Raw genomic sequence first — 17,313 nt, 5'->3', positions numbered from 1 at the left:
ATTCTGGGATAAAACTATCTTAAGAACTAAGGATAAGCTAGAGCAAAAATTGGGAAAGAAGATGTTTCCATCTTCTTGTGGAACTCAAGAAATTTACAGGTTAAAGAGATTAATTGCTAAACAGAGCCTGTCTTGTATGATGACATTAGTTCATGCAGAGGAAGGTGATTGCAAGACTACAAAAATTAGTTTGCTCCTTATATTTTTTCTATTTTCTAGGCCTTCCTATAAAGGTGGAAAAAAATTTATATATATATATATATATATAAATATATCTATATATGTATATATATCTACATACATATCTCACACATTTGTATGCCAGAAACAGTACCAAAACTAATATTGGTTCCTCTGTCTCCGGCCCATTTTCACTTTTTGGAACTTGAAACTACAGGGTTTCTTTAAAGTGTGCTTTTAAAGTGTTTTGTGAAAAAAATGGAACAAAAAGCAGAATATATTTGTATTGAGTTCATGTGGCAAGGTATTGCTAGTGAGGAGACTGCAGTAATTTATGTTCATCCAAAAATTATCATAAATTGCTTAAAGTTCTATCTATTTTGTGAGCAAAATTTATCAGTTGCTGATGACTTTTAACTATCATTATTAACTTTCATTGCTTTTATATAATGATACAAAGAAGAAATGCAAGGAGTAATTTTTTTCATATCAAGAGAGGTTTTATATTTATGGACACTAAAAAATACAGCAAGCAGAAAAAGCAGAACACTATTGAAATTATGGTATAACTTGTCAACAGCCAAGATGTAATTAATGAGGACATCCTTTGACCCACTGCTGAAATTATAACTAGTGAAATATTTCAAAAGCTGTAGAGGTCTTAAGTGGTTATGGACCACATCTGATTTACAGCTCTCTGGATATTTTTTGTCTCTTTCCACAGTCTGTGCAAAGAGCAGGTTTGTTTTGTTTTTTTTTTTTATTTTAAGGAGTTGTTGAAGACTATCTTGCACTATCACTTTGTAGAAAGTTAAGCTCATATGGATTTAGAGGTGGGGTTTCATTGCCTACACCCAGCCATCTGTTTTCATTTAAGACGGCAGGCATTATCTGACACAAACCTTCTAGGTACCAAGTAGGGCCTACCAGGCATTGTTTGCTCATTTAACAGGGCTTGAAGCACAGGCAAGTTACCCAGGGGTGTTTAAACACACGTATATTTCTGTATGGGCAACTGAAATGAGTGCTGAATACCCTCTACATGAAAAAAACTAATTAATAAGAGTTGCAGTCCAACCCTCACTCTTGATTTCGAAGTTTATTAGTTTTAATAGTAGGAATAACAATAATAATTAAAAAATAAAAGTAATATGGGAATAGAAATACATAAAAATTGAAGCAAAGATAAATATGAAGAACAGCTCTTTAGATCTTTGAGTAGAAAGTAAGATAGGCCATAGCCACAATCAAAATTGTTGCTGAAGCAAAACATGTCATAGGCAGCTTCCCTATAACAATCTTGTACAGTATTTGTTCAGATTCAAATATATGCTGTTCTTCATGATATGGTCCTTTTGAAAATTTAATAGAACCTTAATATCTTTAGCTGTTTTGATAGATTTTAGTTATGCCTACAGAGTCAAAAATATACATTTTGATGCTTAAAATGAGGAACAGACATTCAAAATGTTTGTTACAAGACCCTGACAGGTTTGAGTAGAGCTTCACCATTTAGGTATTTCCATTGTTTTCCTCCACTTTTTTTTTTTTTTAAATCAACCTATTTCCAGTTATTTGGTATGATTATGTTACTGAAAATGGTAAAACAATTCAAGGTTTAATTGGTCTTTTAAAGCTTTCTGATTTGTGTTACTGACTGTTTCATTAGCCAGAACCAAAAGTATAAAAATAGGTCCAAAAATCCAGGACAGGATATAGTCACATGTAAAAGATCATTGAGAAAGTACTTTTGAATACTTATTTTTGTATATTGTCCTCAATATTTTGGTTGGTTTTATGAAAACAAGTGAAAGAGAAAAAAACCAATCTTATTCCCTGCTGAATTTTCTTCCTTAGTCCTTGGGCAAACTTCAGCATGACAGTTTAATATATCTTTTCTCATTGTGATTTGTCAAGGTTGTCAAAATCACCAGAAGTATAGATGATTTATTTTCAAGGTTTTCCCTGTCTTCGTATTTTTGGGGTTTTTTTTTTTTTTTTGGTTTTTTGCTTTTTTAAAATTTTTTTTTAGTAGTAGCTGGAGTAAAAAGCAATGAAGATCAACATCACAATAAATGAAAATATATCAAGCAGTCATGGCACTATTGTGTGTAAGATAGCTTTTCTTCACAACCATAAAATAAAGAATATAGCCAAGTTAAAATGTATATTCTTTATGTGGAAATACATGACTGATGATGATTTGCTATTTATCTTTGTGAGCGAGAGGCACTTCAATTTACAAGTGGAACTGTTATGAAGAAATCATTAGTCACTTCACTATGAATGACAATAGGCTAGGCCTGTCATTGAATCACCATGGGAAAAATTCAGTCTGCTACAGAGAGCCAAAAGACTTTCATGTATATCATTCAAGCTCCACTTCAGTTGTATTCTAAGGCTTTTACTGGAGGTTAAATGGAGAACGGGTTTTGTTTTGCATTTCTGAATGGGATTGCACTCCACTTGAGAATATCCTAACTGCATTCTCTGCAAGGTTTTATACGGCGCTCATCGCTTCTGCATCTGAGCAGTAGTGCATTTAAGGCAGGAGTAACATCTGTGGAATGCGAGTTCTGTCATTTTCTTCTCAGGTGTGTTTGAAATGCAGTTGTTTTGAGCTATTATTTTCAGAATTTTATAGGCAGACATGAACTTTGTCATCTGTTTATTGTTGTACATAATGGAGATGCAATGTAAATTGCAGAGACAAAGTCAAAGATAGCAAATTCAAACACATTGCAGAAAGTAGTGTTATTTGGCATGTTTCACCATTTCTCTGGGAAAATTCTCTCCAAACAAACTTCACACATAACAAAAGCTGTTTTCTAGGAAGCTAGACACAGCACTGAATTCTTAGCCTTTTATTTCCTAAGTGCCCATTTCTCAGGTCCTTGGACAAACCTTTTTCGTCAGCACTTTGCTGGTCTAGATGAAAATGGCAGCTATTCCCATTAACAGAAACAGTTCCTCTGTTTATTCAGAATAGGCCCTCTACCTCTACTTCTACTGACTGATAATGGTCCCTGAAACCTCTGCAGTATCCCATATGTCCTGCCACCTTCTGTTGACACCTCTCAGCTTCTGCTAATTCTTACTGCTTCACTGACCTACTTCCAACTCTGGATCTAAAAATCGGCTTGACCCTGTTGAAATATAGACAGCATTCAGAACTGGACTGTTGCTGATAAAAATTCACATATCAATGACAGATCTTGATGAACTCTGGAGAGAGGAAGTACTGATGTGCTTTTATTCAGCACCTGAAAGACAAATTCACTTTCACCAAGTAAGCCTCATGGAGGTCAGATTTAAACTTTACAGTCACGGAGAGGACTATGAATCACCTGATCCAGAAGAAATGGTTGCAGAGAAAGAGCACATGAAATGCAGCAGCAGTTCAGGAATGCAGCAAGAAAAACACCTCCTGAAGATCAAGAAAGGATATCTATGTAAACCACCACTTTCCTAGACCTACGTACTAAATGAAACTCAAATTCAGCAGAAAGAGAAGTGGTGAGAGCTTCAACAAAAGGAAGCCAGCCTCTCAGAATGCTTTTTCAGCTTGTAAGAATAATTGACACAAGCATAAGCATATCTTTGGTTGAATTTTCCCAGTCAATGCTCTCTTCTTTCTTCATCAAAACATTGACTCTTTCCAATAGGGACAGTGCTTGTAAGTATGGGCTCTTACATGTATCTGAGGAAAGAACATAGTTTGAAAGTGGTTTAGGACTACTCAAGTTTGTTAATTTTTAAAAAGTAATATTAGAATAGAGATCCTGTTCCAGCAAAGGTGAACGCAGGAAGAGAACCAGTTCTCATTCTGTATCTAGGTAAAAGAAAACTGAAACAAATAACAATGCTACTGTTAGAACTAGCAGTGGTTTATACTACTCCAGTATTTTCTCTTTAGATCCTAGGTAAGAAGTAACAAGAGTTCAGGCCTCTATCCTTTTATAGAACTCAGCACAAGTATCTATATACAAACTGTGTTAATGAAATCAGCTTTATGTAAATTTACACAGGATTAGTAACAACATGCCATACAGTGTTTGGTACAACGGACCCTTGGATCTGGCTTAGATGTCAAAAAAGTATCTCTTTTTAAAACCTGAGAAAACACAAAATATTTTTTTTATATTCTCTTTTTGAACAAATGGAAATATATGATCTGAATGGTTTGAAGGTATGCCTGTACCAACCTAAGAGAAAGAAGCAGGTGCTGCCTGGCTGTCTGACTGCTGCCTGTTTGGTAATAAACTATTTTTTTACTGCATGCATTGAAAATGTTGGTGTTCAACTACAGTGGCACAAAATTTGTAGGAATTCCATATCATTTAGACTTGTAGGCCTCTCACAAAATTTACCTGCAAGTGGCTGGTGTACTTACACAGTCATAGGACATTCACCTTAGAGAAACTGTGCCCTGAGTAATCTGTAGAAAGGGTTTACTTATTCTAAATGTGCTGAAAGCCTCTGGGTGCGGTAAAATGATTAAAGTCTTCCTACTACACTTAAAGCATCGTTTCACTTGCACTATAAACACCATCAAATGTTTTCTACCCCTGGGTATTGATCCCAAAAATCACAGAAGGAGAAAAGAAAAATCTGATTAGGTTCTTATGTTGACCTTGGGTAACTGAAGTATAATGATTGATATATCATTGTGTTCTGGCAAGCAGTAAGATTTCCTCTGCCTACCCCAGCAGCAACTGGGCACATTTTGCATGCTGCTACTAAATCATCACAAAATTACATTAGCATATTGTGTATTTACTTATTTTTCGAATGTGCTGTTCATAATGGCCATAATGGGAGCAGCACTGTTGTGAGTAATCTGACTAAAAAGTCCAGCTGCAAACTATAAAGCAATTCTTGATTTATCTGGCCACAGCAGGCACTGACTTCATTACATTACACAGCAGCCAGCAGAACTTAGCCATTATAATTATTCTGATGCTTTTCTGTGTTGCTGCTATTCATCAGAGTAAGTTTCACTTGTCATTTTCCTTGCAGTGGAAACTTTCCAGTAAAGCTAAATTTTAAGAACTTGTGCAGTATTATTATTGCTGATTAAAGTCAATTTTCAAGGAGGACTCATGGTGTAAAAAGCCCCACAATCATACACAATAAAATTACCTAGTCCCTGCCCTGAAGAGCTTACAGTCTAAAAGGCACTTATCTTTAGAGGTGAGAGAAAGGTTTCATTAAAGGAATTTTAAGTGCATTGAAATGCATTATTTGGCAAGTTGGAGTAGAATAAGCAAAGTAATCAAAGTAATGGCAGACAAATGTTCTTTAGTTCCATTTTTGGGGTAATGAAAAAGTTTTACTTACTACCTGCAAACTTTTGACTATAAAATGGCCTACATGTTCTTTCCACCTTGCCCAGCTGTGTCAGATGGACAAGTCCCAGACTGAAGGGAAGGAGCAGTGCTGCTGCTTGATGAAAGTATGAGTTGTCTGTTCAAGTCGTGATGAAAGTGCTGTTGTTTGTGAGAGGATGACAAAAGAAAAGCATTAGTAGACAGATACACAGGTTTTTGATTTCCTAGAAATCCAGAAAAAAGTTCCGTTTTCATAATTGAAGGATGTAATAGGAAATTACTTGTGTGAAGTAATCAAAAGCTTACAAAGAAAGCTTAAAATCATAAATGTAAAAAAAACCACAACAGTCCGTAACATAAATGTCCTCATAGAAAAATTCCCTTGAAACCAGTGTTTAATAGGATCCTGATTTCTTACTTGACACTTTCTATTTTTATGGAGGACACATTTTAGAACATTCAAGGCACTTTGCTTACCGTAACTATCTCAAAACAAAAAGTGAAACTATTTGGAAAGTTGTTTGTCATGGAGGTTCCAGATGTGTCCAACACATTGTTCAGTGACTAATTTGAGTCCTATCTCTCACAAGAATAATGAAATAAAAAGAATAAATTGGTGCACAATGTGTCCAGTATTTTCTACCCTGAAACTTCCAGTCATATTTTTCATTGGTACCTTTAAAATGAAGTCTGTAATACACTTACACAGTGAAAAACATATGCTACTTTGTGCAACTTCATATAGTTTCATCACATTTTCAATATCATTCTTAGTAACAGCAGTGTTTGAATGCTGGTACATTGGCCAGGACTTAACTAAGCAACACAGAAGGGTATCACAGTAATATGAAAAAGTACATTTTCACATATAGTTGTGATGGCAAAAAAGAAATTACAGTGGCTATGCTTTGGTTTCTTTTTTCCTAGAAGGAATAGGCCTCAAAATCTCTCATACTAAATGATAGAATGAGTATCAGTCCCATTTTGCATTTGAGACTGGATAAACCTAAGGCAGGAAATAAGACCTTGGGTTCATCTGAGTAGCTTGATCCAGATAAGATTAGGGTTTTCTACCTGTCTGAAAAATAATTCTGACATGGCTAAACTTGCTATATTTTTGTGCTTCTCTCTGTAGTCTAGAGGGAAATGATGTTTAGTCTACTGAAAACTCAATCTTGCACTGAACCTTGATCTTCTCAAGTGGACACCTCATTTTCACCTGCTATATCAAAAAATAAATTAAACATGTTTATACAGGAAATACTATATTTTCCTTCCCCTTATATCTGCCAAAGCTTCTTGGATGATGAGAAAAATAAATGAAGAATATGCAGAAAAGCTGGAAATTAGTATAGTTTGTAATTAATGCATTCACAGTGTCAGAGGATGACTTGATGCAATGTGCTTGTTAAGATAACATCAAAGAAAAAAATAACATAGGTTGATTTTGGAGACCTGCTTTGTGTCTCATAGCAGGCATCAGATGAAGAGCATTTTTGTTATATTTCAAAAGTAATAAAAATGACCATTTAAAATTGAAATATTTCTTGCGGTTTTCTACTTCAGTGATGTCATGGTAAAATAGTTAGTTTGGTTTTGAAGAGTGAAAAAAAATAGGCAATACACTCAAGATATTTAAGAACTGTAATGAAAAAAAATTAAAAAGAAAGATTAGATATTTTTTCATCCAGTTTTCACTCAAGAAGAAAATAAATGTTTTTTATTAAGAATTAGTTGATACAAGTTTAAGGCTTTGATTATCAGAAAATTAAAATATTTTCCAGTCAAACCTATGCATAAAAATCTATGGCTATGTTTTCTCAAATTTGCTTTCTATCTGGAAATATGTATAAAACAGAGTTCTTTGGTTCACATTTAAAATGTTAGTTGTAACTTAGGCAAAAATGTACTCACTGTTAATTTATAGAATTTCTTATATAAATGTCACAACTATGTAAGTATAAAGACTCTCTTGGAGATATCAATGACATTTAAGGTAGGTTTCATATGAGTTGCCTGAAGACAGGTATTTAGTGCTATCAGAGATTCCCTGTCTCTGCACCTTTGTTTTTAGAAAGGTTTGAATGTTTGTAGGTCTTATCTGTGAGCCCTAGGCTGATATCTTGAATACTGTAGAAATTACCGGCTCCAGTAGATATCCACTTGTAATCTACTTGATAGTTATTTGCTCTTCAATGAGTCCAAATAGGAGTTTGGGTAAGTAGGACTCAGTTTGGCTGACTCTACGGTTGCATGCATTGTCATCTAAAATTTCCCTGATACCGGTTTGGGGCTGACAGATATGGCATGGAACCAATGGGATACCTACACCGTCCTAAAAGAGACGTTGGAGGCCAGGTACGACAGATGTGAGGACCTCGAATGACAACAGATATCTATAGTTAATCAGCCTAATTAAGCCTCTGTGTTTTACCTTCTAGATCATTATATGCTGCATTTTAACCTACTATAGCCAAACTGCAAAAGAAGTAGGTAGACTGTAGCTGGCCATATAGAAAGCATACTTTTAAAACTGTCTATGTGAAAAAATGTGGGGTTTTGATGTAACAGTACGGTATTTACAATGTGAATTAAATACAAACTACATATTTAAAAACTCTTCTGTCTGTAGTAAAGTTTTTAGGTTTCTTTGAAATATAAAGGTAACATGCATCCATAATGAAAAACTTTCCATGCAGTGTAAAAGTTGTGAATGAGTATTTTCATATTTCTATAGTGTTTATAAACAATTTTCTTGAGAAAATTAGTTCTAAAGATTGTGACTCATACAAGTGGATTGAAGTCAGAAAGTGAAAATTGTTTGATTTTCCAGCTGCCTAACTTATGATAGTTTGCCATTCTGAAGCATCTTCTGAATTTTCAGTTTTCAAATGAAAATATTTATATTAAAAAAATTGGAGAAATTTCATATGCAATTTGCTTTTAATCATCACTCTACACGGGAGCCTTATGTCACACAGCCTTCAATGACATCACTCTGTCACTTCCTATATCATGATATCAATGATTTTACTTCTCTCTTACTACATTTACATTTGCATAATTTGTGAACTAGATATCATAAATTATCAAAATTTAACTTTTAAATTATGAATATTCAAGCATAAAGAATTCTATATCCATAGTCTTCTCCATCTTTTGGGCTTCTGTCTGACTCTGAATGAATAAAATTAAGGACTTCTTTCAAGCTAGTATTCCCACTTTTGAAGTGTGTTGACTTTGAAGAGAAGTGTGATTTTAAATGACTTAGGATAGAAGGCAATAATCTAGGAAAGTGAGAAGGATGGAACAAAGTAGTGAAATACAGCAAGAGCTAAACTGATAAATGAAGAAGACAAATTTTAATTAGATGTTAATATTGGTATTAAAAATTTTGGAAGGTAATGAATTAACCTCAGTATTTTGAAAGTTTTGCTTGTTTAGATAAAATAGATCACTAATTATTTAAAACACTATGTATTGAGAAGAAGGATAACACCTGCAGTCAAGGTGTGTTTGTGCAAGGACAACTGCTGCTTTAGAAATGCAACACTGTGTAACATGTTCTGGGTTCAGCCAATTATTTAATAGTAGGAAAAGCTGGTATTAGCAGCCTGACACGTGAAACCATTATTTTTCCACATAATAGCTTTCATTCTATATCACTGAAACATTTGCTCTTGTACTAAAGGTGTATCATAGCTCTGATTTCTTGCTCGTTGCCACCTCTGAACACTACATATTGAAAGTGGAGATGAAAATGTTGAATAAAAGGTTCTTAATACTTAGGCGTTGTTACAGAAAAATTCAGGAGACTTTGAAATAATACTTTTTCCTTCAAATACTGAATGAAATGGATAGCAAAGAACACAGAAGAATTATAATTTCTGCAGAAGGTTTAATAAATTACAGCAACAGCCTGTAGAGCTAATAGCTATTCAATTTGTAAGTTATGTATATATGTGTTTATTTATTAACTTCTTAATTAATTTATTTCTAGCAATTGCTACTCCTGTTCCAGAAGGACACAAGACATGACTACATTAAAATTTTCATTGATTTCTTAAGCTGAGGTGGGATTCATCTGGCCTAGCTTTAGACAGGTGTAATGTAGATCTCTATATCTGACTAATCTGATATTACTTGAAAATAAGTCATTGAAAATAAGTGTTTCTGAACCACTTGTTATGTAAGACTACTTTAAGAGGAGATATAATATAATATAAAATTATGAATCTTCCCACTGTGTTTCCTTTTCAAAGGGAATCTAAAGTGACCAATTTACTAAGAGAAGTGTGTAGCTGATCAGAGAAATCTAAACTCAAGTATCTGGTGCAAATATATTAAAAAAAAAGTTTAAAAAGTAAAAATGTATTTGAAAAAATTTGCAAACTCAGAAGTACAATCTTACAGATCAAACTATAATATTTTTTAGCTTAAGATCCTTATTTTCTATGTGAAAATAATGAAGTATTTCATGCTTCCTGATCTACAGATGGTTATTTTTATTGTTCAACATTTGAAATAAAAAATAAAGTTAATGATTTAGGAGTGTTGTTTGGAACTGAAATCCATTTAGACATTTTACACCTCTCTGATGTAGCAGGATGTAATAAGAATATGTTGATTGACTACATCAACAAAAATATGTTCAGATATTCAAAGAATAATTTACAGATGCTGAAGTGTCAGATTTAAATAAAGGAAATCTACTTTCACAAATTTATTATGGTTTAATGGTTTGCTAGCAGTGCCAATCCATTCAGTGAGATGTAGTTACACAGCTGAGGAGCTCATGCTGCCAAAGTTTCAGGAGCCTAGAGGGTAGCAAGTAGGAGGAATACAAGTTAATTCTTGCATTAAACTGCAGAATTATTTTATTCGTGTCTTGTTTCCTTCCTTCTCTTCTTGGGTCTTCTTAAAAACAATTTTCATTTCACCAGGATACTGCCATTACAGCCTGGAAATTACAATAGCTGTGTAATATGTAAAGAATCTTTACAAATGACCCAAAACGCTTTTCCAGATTTTCATTTCAAAGACTTTCTCTTTAATGCTGACTTGTCTGAATGGTGCATCATTGAATTCTGAACACCTCTTAGGAATGCTTAGCATGCTTTTCATAATTTTCTTAGTCTGAATTAAGCTACTTACGTTTTCGTGCTTCAAATCAAAATGTTATGATGCATTAAATTATATTAGGGATTTTCTATTAAAACATATGTGCATATTTTTAAGTTTCAGACATCACTGTACACAAAAATAGACTATTTTACACTAAGTAGTTCCATCTATTTACAAAATATTTTTGAATAGTGACACTTAACTCTAGCAGTGTTTTGGGAAACAAAATCATTGTATCTTGTTCAAAATCTTTGTCAAGTATCTGGTGAAGACACAATTCACTTCTTATGAAGCTTTCTTTTGACTGTAAAGTGGAGTGGCCAGTCAATATGAGGCTGGGGCCCCTGTGAGCCACAGAAATGGTGACAGACTGTAGGAATAGGCCAACAGGAACACTGGGAAATTCAGCAGATACACACAACCTGGGGAACAGCTTTGGGAAAAAGTCTCTGAGGACAGTTAACTGGAGTCAGCAATGTGTTCTGGCAGCAGAAATAGCAACAGCATACGGAGTTGTGTTAGCAGCACAAGCAGCAGGTCCAAGGAAGTGGTTATCATCCCCACACTTGTAAGGTCACACAAATACTATTGCATCTTCTTTGGTGTTCTTCAGAATAGGACAGATGTCAGTAAAGCTGGGTGAGTTCATCAGAAGGCCATCAGAACAATCAGAATGGAGCACTTGCCCTGTGAGGGACTACTGAGGGACCAGGGCTTGAGGTCTTGAAGACCACTGTACAGTGTGGAAGTTTTCCCAGAGAGACTGTGCCTTAGGAGTTTCAAGACCCAACTGGACAGAAACCTCTTCAGACCTCAGAGACGCTCTGTATCAAGAACAAGGACAGACTAGAGTCTTCTTATATTTTCTTCCCACTTGAGTTAGCCTATGCAGTGACACAAGGAGAAAAAGGAAGCCAGGTACAGTGGTAAAGACACTCTTCTGGGATGGGGGAACTTTTGAGATTAAGCCAAAAGAGGCATTAAAGATAGGTGACTTTCTGAGACATATTTAGCCTCTAATTTATTATAAAAATGACAGTGATATTACCAGCTCTGTTTTATCTCTCTGCTCTGAATAAGTAGTGGATTAAAAGCAGGTTAATTTAATTTACATCTTGATAGGCACTGCTAAACAATGATTTTATGCAGGGTTCAAGACTAATGGCACCTTTTTGACTCTGACAATCTTAAGCTGCACTATGAAGTTTCACAGAAAGTGATCAAAACACTGTTGAGACCAATTTAGGGATCTATAAACATATGGATCTACTGTCTGCAAAATTCTCATACAGGTCAGACATGAATAAAGAGTCATATTTTTCTCAAGTTAGTAAAAGCATTTGACATGAATGTTAATATATGAGACAAAATGTTCTGGCACAGGAAGTTCTTGTTAGGTCTGTACTCGGGGCAGATTTCAGCTCAAGACTGTAATTCCTATTTTTAAATACCTAAATAAAGATGCACACTTCTGACCTAGAGGCTTGACAAATGGCACAGTCAGATATATATAATACCATTTGTGATGGACAGTGTCACAAAGTCTGGCTTCTCATTGTTCATCCAGAAAGGTTGGTTGTCCTACAGATCCTAGGTCTTGAGCCTTAACTCAATCCTTTTAATTCAACTAGGTAGTTGAATTGAGCTCTAGGTGTTTATATCCTAGCTACAGCCAATGAGTATCCAGGATGAAATTCAGTTACTAAAACTTTAGGTGCATTTTGATATCTCACCTATCCTCCAAGTGTATGTTGGTAAGTTTTCAATTAATCATCCAAAATTGTTGGCAGGAAAATATGCTCTTATGAATATTGCTGATTAAAACATTAATAAAATTCCACAGGATTTATGTGTAAAAGGTTTTGCCATGAAGCACACAGTCTCTTTTTCTTCTTTTTTCTTTGATGAAAGTCAATATGGGTTTGAAGTGTTGTTAAAGGATACCAGATGATTGCACACTTGCTTTCCAGTTGCTAATGGCTAAGACTTGAAGCATGCTACTTATTTTATACAGACCAATCGTTGTCAGCAAAGCAAGCTGGGAAGAAACACTCACAAATTTATCTTCATGAAACGGAGTGAACCACAGGGAAGGATGTCAGCTTTAGTCAAGTTTGAAGTTTAGCTATGTGGAGCTGTTTATCAATTATAGATTTAATTTCTGAGGCATTTTTCATCTGGATGCTATTTGAGCCTTGAATATTACAGATTATATTTCTGGCAAAATCCTAGGCAATTGGGTGAATCCTAGAGACTCTTTCACCAATATTTTAACATAGTAGGAATTTTACAGGGCTCACTACATAAAACCATATTATTCTATGCTTGTTTTGTCTATGTCATCCTTTGTTTACAGATACACTTTGCTGAATACTCAGTTTTCCATTTAATTCTTTGGGAAAGTTACAAGAATTAGCATGCAAAATGTCATGTTTTCCTCTTTTTCCCTTTGTACAGTGATATATTAATAAAGATGGAAATCTACAGCTATATTTCAAGCTGTAAGACTACAAAAAAAGGAAAAAAGACAGATCAAGTCTTTGTGCAAATTTCAGCTGAATTAAAACATAACATTAATAATAATTCTGTTATTCAATGCTGAAAAAAATTGAATAGGAGGAAAAAAGTGTGAATGAAGAAAAGGGAAGGGATATAAAGAATTATTCCAGAGCATTCTTATACAGTACATTCGTGGGAGAATAGATTTGTCATATGAATAGTGTGTCATAAAGGAACTGTTGGAGTACTTAAACAGATTTGGTGAATTCCTATAATTCATGGTAAAGAATGAACAATACAGTAATACAATTGTGATTGAAATTCTAAATAAGAATGATGTTTCCACAGGTGATTCTTTATTATCTTTCTTCACTGTTATATCACGCTGTCAGTGCATGCAGTGCTAAGAGTTAGAAATATCTATATGACTAAATGACTGATAACTAAAAGGAGAGGCAACGTAATGGCTCATTCATAGGCATAAGGCTGAATATAAAGGCCAAACTAAGGATGAAATCTATTCATTACTTAAGTTGGATAATGAAACAATAGTCCTAGAATAATATCAACCATTGTAATTATGCAAGTATTTTCCAAAATAAAACAGCTTGGGATGAAAACACAAGGAAAAGATAAAGGTAAAAAAACCCCATCAACCAGCCAAATAAACACAAATAGTGAAGAGACTAATAAATCTCTTAAAATCAAAGTTCAATTAACTAATATAATCAGCATCTAACTTTCTCTGTTTTTATAGTATTCTACTGCAGGAGCAACCTTAAAAAGTTTAGTCATAGGAATTTGAACAGGAGGTTTGGAAAGAAGGAAGTGACAGGATTGAAGAAAAGGACTCAAGAGAACTCAAGGATACTTTGGACCATAAACAGATGGTGATAGCAAGCCACTCAAGAAGAACACACAAAATGAATGGATTAGAATATTTTGGGACAAAAATACTCTAAACAGTGGTAACCTAGAAGTATTTTGTCAAAATGTGGTGATGAAGAAAAGGTCTTATTTATGAAATTGGGATTATCTCCTTTACATAAAATGTATTGAAAAGTAGATAATAATATTGATACAAGGACTAAATATAGAAGACGGGACTCTGTCCAGATGCCAGGAGTTGAATTATAAATTATTCTAGCAGGTTGGGAAGAGATTAATATAAAATATTACACAGTTGGCAGCATTGTGCACTGACTAATCTTTTAGAATTATGGACTATGTGAAAGAGACAAATAGGACTGGTATGCACCAGATAAAATAATACAAAGGGAGATTATGAAGTATTACTGCATTTTACTATCTTTCCTTCCATTAATTATGTGCAGTGTGAGCAGGAATGGTAGCTATAAAATAAAGAACTAATTGAGGGAGAGTGTTTCACCATGGACTTTCTTCTTCTGTTTTGCAGAACAGGCAATGAAAATTACATAAAAATTGAAAAATTATGATAATCAGACTTTAAATTGAATGGCATGAATGGAATAATAATATTAAAAATTTGTGTGTGGAGACACAAAAGGAACATCATGTAACCTGGAAATTTGTTCCATCCTAATAGAACAGGCCCTCAGAAAGTAACTTTAAAGAGCACTGAACTTATTTTTTAATGTGAGTGGTGCTTTTGTATAAAACAGTTAGAAATAAATCCATTTATTCTTAAAAACTCAAGTGAATAACCGCTGAACCAACCAACTTAATGAAAATGTATTTTAGCAAGAAGAAAATCCACAGGTTTTCTTCTGGTTTGTTTAGGCTTTTTTTGGTTTGGGGGTTTTTTAACCCTTTTTTTTTCTTTTAATAGACATGTATTTTTTTATGCTAGTTTTTACAAACACAGAAAAGCTGTATGTTTTATTAATATTATTTATCTAAATTGTGCTCTTGGATTTGGTGTGGATCATGACATCTTCATAACTAATCATTGGCTTGTGGTCATGTGACTCTGTTGATGCATAACTTTTCATGCCTATGCTAAGGCAGTTAATCTTTATCATAAAAACACCCACTAGTTTTCTCTGAAACCAGTGTACCACTGATTTCCCCAAGACTGATAAAATTCTCCTTTGCAAGATTTTTATGTTCTACTCAAATTGGTCAATTTCACTTAGCAAGAGAAACCAACAAACAAAAAAAAATTGAAATTGTTTCATTTCTGTTGAAATAAACGGAAATTTTTCCACTGGCAGCAAAAGAATCTGTATCTGATCATGTAAGCCTGCTCCAGTTAATGGAAGCAAATAGAAATGCAAGGGAGACATCACATGCCACCTCAAATCCACGCCAAAAATTAATTTACTTTATTATTATTATTATCACTCAGAGAATCTTTTTTTTTTCCTCCAACGTAGTCATCTTCTTTTTTAAAAAATGTCATGCTCAGTTTTCCAACTATTGCCATATTGTAACACAAAAAGTCATACTAACAGGTAAGATTCAGCGACCTTTAGCCAGAATAATGTATTGCTTAGAAAAACTTAAAAAAAAATAAAGTCACTTTTGCTCCAAAGCATTATGCATATGTTCTTAAAGAGTTATGTATAAATACTGTCAGGGAGATGAGCTAGCTAAGCATATGCACTTCACACCTGTGTCAAGAGCTAGTACTAGACTAATAATACCCTGAGACAGATATTAATTTACTGAATAGTCCCATTGTGCTAGCATGAATAATAATTTTAACCAGACATTTTGACTTTTTTCCTTATAAGAATGACTTACAGTTCAATAAAAATATTTTTAAATCCTGCTAATATTCTTCCTTCATGCTTCCATAAAGATCTATGATGATCTTTTAACTCAGTAGCCTAAGGATGGAGAAGAGTAGCAAATGCATAAGCAACAAGGAAATGGAAGAATAAACAGCTAGTTAAAAGCAAGAGAAACAGGATCCTTTAAAGATAGAAAATAAAATAGAATTTTATAATGAATATGGTAAATCAGAAATCACTTGCCCTAATTTCACACAAGACTATGGATAAGATTTTAACAGCTATAATACTAGCACAAGTGTAGTTATATTCCTGCCCCTATCTCACCTGCATATGAACCTTTCTTCCTACCTTCATGCCTGCACTGCTCCATATGGTTTTGAGATTGTCAGTTCCTAAATACTTATTTTATTCATATGAATAATAGTTTTCAAATAAGCAAGCCTAGTTGAAAAAAAGAAACCCTAACTTCTGTCACATAACTGTGAGCTCATCTAAATAGTCTATAAATGGGGGGAGGAAAAAAAAACTTGTGAAGTCTTCTGGTCCTGAGATTTGGAAACTAGAACTACTTACATAGTCAGAAACAGCTGAAAGCTATTTTCAGAATTTGCTCATCACCACCTGTTAGTCATCAACTTTGTGGCATGTCAGCCAGAACTGACATGCTTTTGACAAGCTTACTGTGCTTGAATTCTGTAAATTTTAAGAAAATTTAACTCATCAACCAACATGCTGGAATTAATTTAGGATCAAAACTCATCTGTTTTACCATAACAGAGCATCTTTATTCTGGCTAGATTAATTTCATTCTATGTAGTACTCCATCTTAGGAGCATGGTCTTCTGATAATCAGTAATTTCTAATATGTTCAGCTTTTATCTGTTCGTTTGTGTCAGTCTCAGGCCATACTCTATCTGCCTTATTTTGACTTTCATTTCAGTTCATTTTTCATTTAGTGGTCCTGGCAGTGTTAAGTTTATGGCTGTACTCAGTGATCTTAAGGGTCTTTTCCAATCCAAATTATTCTATGATTTGAAATTTTTCTTATCAATTATAGGCATGACATTAGCATAACTATGCAAGCAAAACCTCCTATTTTGACATCAGGGGACAGTAGGCAATCATTTCATCAGGGTGGGGTAATTCTAAGTTTGCAGAGTACTTTTGTTTAGTCATTCAAGAAACTATTAACTCCATACATATTCTGTAACTAAACAGCCAGCATTCCACAGAATAACATCCCTGTCTGAATATAGGCCACTGCTTCTAGTAATTGCCCTAGCAATATGCATATCAGTTTATCTCTACCAATGATATTTAAAGCTGATGCTGCATCATCTCTAGAAAAACCCCTTTGCAGAAGGAATGAGGAAGTATATTTTGACTGTTCAGCTACTCTGTGGTTTCTCCACTGGCTATAAAATAGCATCATGCTCTCCTCACTGAGCTGAATCAAAATG

The sequence above is a fragment of the Coloeus monedula genome (genome assembly GCF_965178545.1).
Source record: "Coloeus monedula genome assembly, chromosome: 3".
Taxonomy (NCBI): Eukaryota; Metazoa; Chordata; class Aves; order Passeriformes; family Corvidae; genus Coloeus; species Coloeus monedula.
This window is presented reverse-complemented; position numbering follows the sequence as displayed.